The following is a 6,000-nucleotide window of genomic DNA, read 5'->3' on the forward strand; positions in this document are numbered from 1 at the left end:
GAGAGTAAATTAGTGGTGGCTGTGGGCTACAGGGATTGTGAGGAACAGGGAGTGACTACTAATTGAGTTTCTTTCTGGGGTGATGAAAATGTTCGAAAATTAGAATATGGTGATGGCTGCGAGCTACAGCTGATCTCGTTGATGGAATACTGCAAATCCATTAAAAATAACTATAAAGGCTATATGTCATTACAGAAAAATATTTATGGTATAATGCTAAATGAAAAAAAAAAAACAATACAAAATTGAACGTACAGGGATTCCCAACTGAAAGAAGGAGTAGAATAGATAGAAATGATGTTTGTTGTAGAATGGTAGAATCATGGGGAGTCCCCCCCCCGCCCCCATCCTCCAAACTTTCTATAATCTTGTCCCCAATGTGTTAACAATTAAAAAAAAAAAAAAAAGTAACCCCCAGTCTTCCCTCAGACAGTTAGCCTAGGCTACCACTTAAAATGCAAAATAAGCAAAATCACCTTGTTCTCTTTTTCAAGCTCCCTTTTTAAAACTTCCACCCACTTAGTTTACTGAGATCAACTGAGAAGAGCCCAAAGAAGGAAGACTGGGATAAACAGTCCTGTCCCATTCCCAGAAGCCAGTTTCATTTTACTGGCTTTGTCGGAAGCCGAAGCCTAGTCTAGCCAAAAGCCTAGCAGAGAGAGTCTACACACAGGCCAACTCCATGCTCTGATCTTAAACTTCTGTGGGTGAAGGCAAGTCACTGCTGGCAGGAGGTTGGATTTGGAAAGATGAGACTTTCCCCCTCCTTAAGAAAGGAAGATAAGAAAGGGGAGGCTGGGAAAGAGCCCCTATTTACACCTCTTCTCTGAGGTTTTATGTTCAATCTCCAACTACAGGAGAAAAGAATCCTGAGTCATTGAATTTTTCACCACAAAAGATCCTCTTCTGAGTAATAAAGAATTGTCAGTCACCACCTCTGCTGTCTGCAAACCCCTGAGAACCTATTACTGTCATCGGGAATCCAGGCTAACTTTCCCCCAAATCAAGCAATGGGGCTCTACCAAAAAAAAAAAAAAAAGTCTAACACTTGCACATATTGGGGGGGGGGAGTACAGGGACGGGAGAGTACATTTAAGGGCACAATGCTATCAGGTAATTTTAAGGATCTACTAACACTGGCGACAGTAACAGGGAACTACATCTGTTTCTGCTTGAGAAAACGCTTCAATAACATCCCGTTTCTGGAATACTGCATAAATTCTTGGCATGCAGCCTTCAGATGTTTCAAGGGTGCTATTTCCCTTTTCTGAGATACGAGGGCCCAGGAAGGAGAATACATCGCAGGCAACACGGGAGCCTGTGAAACCTGTCCAATTCTCACTACAGTTGGGGCATTTTCTGCTGTTGCTATACCAGTACCTTCACAGAGACTCAAGTGTCCCCAAGCCCTGACAGAAGCACAGGTGGCCTTTCACAGCTGAAGTGACCCAGCTCAGCACCACTGGAAGTCTACCAGCAGAGTGGAGACTTCCACACTCAGGTAAGAATCAGAGGATGAGAGAGCAAACAGAGGAACCCTGCTGGTTTCTAGGCCAAAGGACTAAGAGGGAAAGAAAAAGGACACCATCACAGACACACATAAGCACAAAAAAAGGAAACATCCACAGGTGCCTGACAGGTTTTGCTGCTAAAACCTAAGCCTTGTAAGAGGTACCTCTTTCCCCGGTGCCTCTACTTTTTCAAATAAAGGTTTTACACAAAGACACTCACGAACTTACAAGCATCCAAGGGAACAATGGCTGTTGCCTTGAATCCCAGCCAGAATGGGAGTGAACAGATCTTGATGCTCAAGGACGGCCACCCCAACGCTGTCCGGGAATTGCTTCATTGGTCTCAGATTCACCGCTGCTGCAGCTTCAAATACTCATCACAAAACCCCCAACCCCAAACCTCAAGCTGCATCCTTCATTCCCACTGATATGAAAATAGCCCTCCCACATTACAGGCATTATTTCTCACTGCTCTAGTTTCCAAGTCTCCTGCAATGTGGCAACATAACTTAAGAATATTAATTTTTAAAAAACCATTCCACTAAATGAAATCTCACTATGGTGGGATATGTGGGTGGCCCCTAGATTGAAGCCATCTTGAGGAGAAATCCGGAGAAAGAGTCTCTATTATCATATATGCATTTGTCCCAGTGTTTACCCTTAACCCAACTGTCATAGTACTCAACACTGAGGTCTGCACCTGAGCAATATCTGCTTTCAAGTATCAAAAAAAATAAGGCACTGGGCTTCTTCCTCTATTTGTTCTTTCCCCTACTGCTTAAGGGAAGACCCCTAAACAAGACTTCCTTACTATCCAGGAAGATAGAAGAGGGAAAACGAATCCTGCTTGTCAGCTTCAACTAAGAGATCACATGTCAATTCAGGAGCTCAGTAAAATGTTTCATGCATGGCAATTACACAACCACTACCAGTGGACCTGCTGACATTCAGGCCTTCAAGTGGGCACTGCGGGCCTCTAAGTGGGCACTATAGTCCTGCTCCCTCTCAGTGAATTGTCTCCTGGTACATGGGGAAGTAGAGGGGAAAAACAGCACATGTGCTCTCTGGTCTTCCTTCTCTCCCCACAAGCAGCTCTGCTAAAGATTTCTCCACAGTTCACTTGTTTCAGTACAGAAATGAGGAAGCTTATGTGACTCACTAGTTTTTTTAAAGATACTGTAATTCTCTGAGCCCACAGACAGATACCAGTACAGCTGACCCTTGAACAACACAGGTTTGAACTGCGCATGGATCCACTTCCACGCAGATTTTTTAAGTGTTAATCAACAGTTTGTTATCACTAACGCTTCCTGTCAACAGTAGGCTATTAGTACACTTTTGGGGGAGTCAAAAGTTATACATGGATTCTTGACTGAATAGGGGTCAGTGCCCCAACACTGTGTTCTTTTAAGAGTCAAATGTAGTTACCTGGTGGTCAGAACAGCTAAGGGTATGGGAAAAGTGCATAAAACGATGTAAAACATAAAGCAAGTTTTTCTCTGGGCTATAAAAAAGCATGGAAGCATGGGAGTGAAATAATGCTTAGTAGCAATAAACGTGAAATAAGTTCTTACTTTTAAAAAGCCAGGTGAATTATTACCTTTGGAAGGTGCATATATGTGTATGGAGTAGGAGGGTAGCTGTAGAAATTGCTGCCCCAGCTACAGCAAAGGAGGAAATCCCCTGCCAGGAGATGCACCATTACATAAGGGCGCAAGTTCAGTCACCACATGATGGAGACCTGCCAGAAAACCAAACAAAGTGCTGAGGTCTCTTCTCTGCTAGCCGGCATCTGCAACACCTCATTCTACCTTTCTTCTCCTTTCTGTTGCCTAAATTCTGGGCTTTGAGAAGGCAGGGCTCAGCGAATAAGTGGAACTGTGCTATTTGACACTGGGTTTGGTCTCAGAGTTTGAGCATTGGGCGGGGGTGGGGCGGGTGGGGAGACAGCCTTACTCTGAGCACCCTAGCCATAGGCGAGGATTTGTTTTATATGCCATTTTTACTACAGTATCCAAGTCACTCTGTGGACAGGAAGTCCTATCTATCAGTCCTTACACCAGTAGTGTCCTCTAATTTAACTGACTTAAGCAGGTCCTTAAGTACAGCAAATAGTCACCACTTAAAAATTAACAACATAAACCAAAATACACTGATTTAAAAGACTGAGAACTCCATGACAGCAAGGCTGTGTTCTGCCTTATTCATTGCAGTATCCCCAGTACCTAGCACAGTGCCTGGCACACATTCTGTATCACATAAACACTTGGGAATACTGAAAGAATGAATAAACAAATGAATATTGTGCACATACCATAGTGTGTACCTTAGAGAATTATGGATGCTCAAGATCTGAAAAAGAGCTTGAAGAAGCAGTGCTTTGAAAAACTTCTAGTAAGACTCCAGTTTCAATTCTGCTAAATGGTAAGCAAATCAGAAGTTAACAGTATAATCTAGCAGTTAAATTGTGGGCTCCACATGAGCTATTTTTGTGACCTTGGGCAAGTTATTTGTTTGGTTTCAGTTTCAACTGAAAAAAAAAATGGGAAAAATAACAATACCTACCACAAAAGTCTGTTATTAAGTGAGATCAAGAAAGTAAAGTTCTTGGCATAAAGCTTAGTACACAGTCCTGGAGAACTGTTCCTATTATTGCTATTATTGTTGCTTTATTAAATACCTCCTTTACTGAGGGGGAGGTAGACCTACTCCTGCCCCTCCACCCAACCAACTGTGAAAATTTTCATTTCTGGTTGAAAATGCATCTAGCTAAAAATGCAAAGCCCAGAAAATTCAAAACTCAACGCCAAGAACATGTCTATACTAGTCTCCACTAGATGGTGACAATTTGGGTGTGGAATTCCCAAAACAGAAAAGGTGTGTGCATCATTCATACATATATTTTAAACCAGAGGAATGAAAAGAGCAAGAAATGAATTAACCACTGCAAAGGATGGAAAGACACACTTTTACCTCTGCAGATCTAGAAAGGGGGAGTAAATGCCTACAGTTAATTGAACTGGGTAGTTTTACTGCACCCCTGCACAGAGCAGACACAAGCCCAGTTAGCAAGAGCAACAAAGCCCAGCGAGGAGCTCCCTGCCACCAAGAGTACATTCTGTGGGAACAGCAGTATTAGGCCTCTTGGCCAAGACATGAACTTCCCCCTAATGAGCCAAAGACTTGATTTTGACGCCTTTTTCGTCTCGGGTCTCACGGTCCCACCCCCACCCCATGCTCGTCTCGCTCCTAACAGGTAACTTTCCACTTCAGCAGTCCCACAGCCAAACCGTGAGGGAGGCTCACACCTACACTATTATTTGGAGTCCCTAAAACCCAGGAGTAAAAAAGAAAGTCTACATATATAAACAGGAAGTGGTTTCGGTGAGTCTCAGCCCGGATAATAAGTAAAGTTTTTAAGATTAAAGAGCAGATGAGGCGCGGGGGCTCCAGAAAGCTCCGATGCTCCCACACACGGTCTCCAAGATTTCCTCAGGAAATCCACCGTCCCCAAGCCACCCTGCCCCGCGCAGGACCCGCAGCTCTGGTCGGCCGGAGGGGAAAATAACAGTAATAAGAAAGGGGGCGCCTCCGCCTACCCTCTCTCCCGCGACCCGCAAAGTCTGGTTTCCGCCCTGACTCCCGGCCAGAGAGCGCGACCCCACACGCCGGGCGAGGCCAGGCGGCGCGCCCCGGTCCCGGCCACCGGCTCCCGGCCGCAGACGGGCCGTCCGGTCCTCTTCCCGGCCTCCGCACAGCCCACGTCGCTGTCCGCTCAGCGTCCCCGGCCGCCCTCCCGGCCCCGCGCGCGGCTGACAGCGGGGCCGGCGCACACAGCGGCCGACGCTGGGCGCCCGGCCGGGGCTCCCTGGCGTCCCTCCCTGGAGGTGCGCGCGGGCCCCGCGCCCCTGACAGCCGGCCGGGCGCGCCAGTGACACAATGCCCGGCCCTGCCGCCCCCCAGCCGCGGTGACAACTCACCCGGGGAACCGCGCGGCGACCTCCGCGAGGGGGGCGCTCGAAGCTTCCGCGGCGTCGAGATCCGCTCTGCCGCCTGCGCGCGCCCGCAACCCTCTCAGGTCTAGGCGAGGCCCTGCGTGCCCTTGTTTGGCTGGCGCTGGCCGGCGCTGCGGGAGGAGGCGGCGGGAGGCGGGGGGCGAGGCTGTCGCCGGCTTAGGAGAATGGAACGCGGTGGCGGCGGCAGCGGCGGCGGCAGCGGCTCCCGCGTCACTGGCCCAGCTGTACCGCGCGGGCGGGGGAGAACCGCGGAGGGGGGAGGGGAAGGGGCGGGCAAGGGGCGGGGTCAGGCGCGCACGCAACAAGCGCCGGCGTCGCGCCGCCGGGACCGCCCCGCTGGGAGGCCCTGCCGGTCGACGGCTGCCAGCACGCACGCGCCGCCGGAGGGGCCGCACGCCCAGCGGGAGGCGAGCCCGGAGCTGGAACGGGGCGGGGCGGGGCGGGGCGGGGCGGGGCAGAGTAGGGCGGGGCGT

The 6,000-nt window shown here is 49.0% G+C and overlaps 1 protein-coding gene across 3 annotated transcripts in view; it reads right to left on the reverse strand.

Annotated features, from left to right (window-relative positions):
* SUSD6 (sushi domain containing 6) overlaps window positions 1-5,750 on the reverse strand; it is a 123,364-nt gene extending 117,614 nt beyond the window's left edge. For all 3 annotated transcript variants that reach the window (XM_040641724.1, XM_040641725.1, XM_040641727.1), the window contains exon 1: window positions 5,492-5,750. The gene's annotated coding sequence lies outside the window, so the exon portion shown is untranslated. The remainder of the gene's footprint in view (window positions 1-5,491) is intronic.
* Between the last annotated feature and the right edge of the window lie 250 nt (window positions 5,751-6,000).

Source organism: Ursus maritimus, unplaced genomic scaffold, assembly GCF_017311325.1.
Source record: "Ursus maritimus isolate PB19 unplaced genomic scaffold, ASM1731132v1 scaffold_25, whole genome shotgun sequence".
In the NCBI taxonomy this organism is placed as follows: domain Eukaryota; kingdom Metazoa; phylum Chordata; class Mammalia; order Carnivora; family Ursidae; genus Ursus; species Ursus maritimus.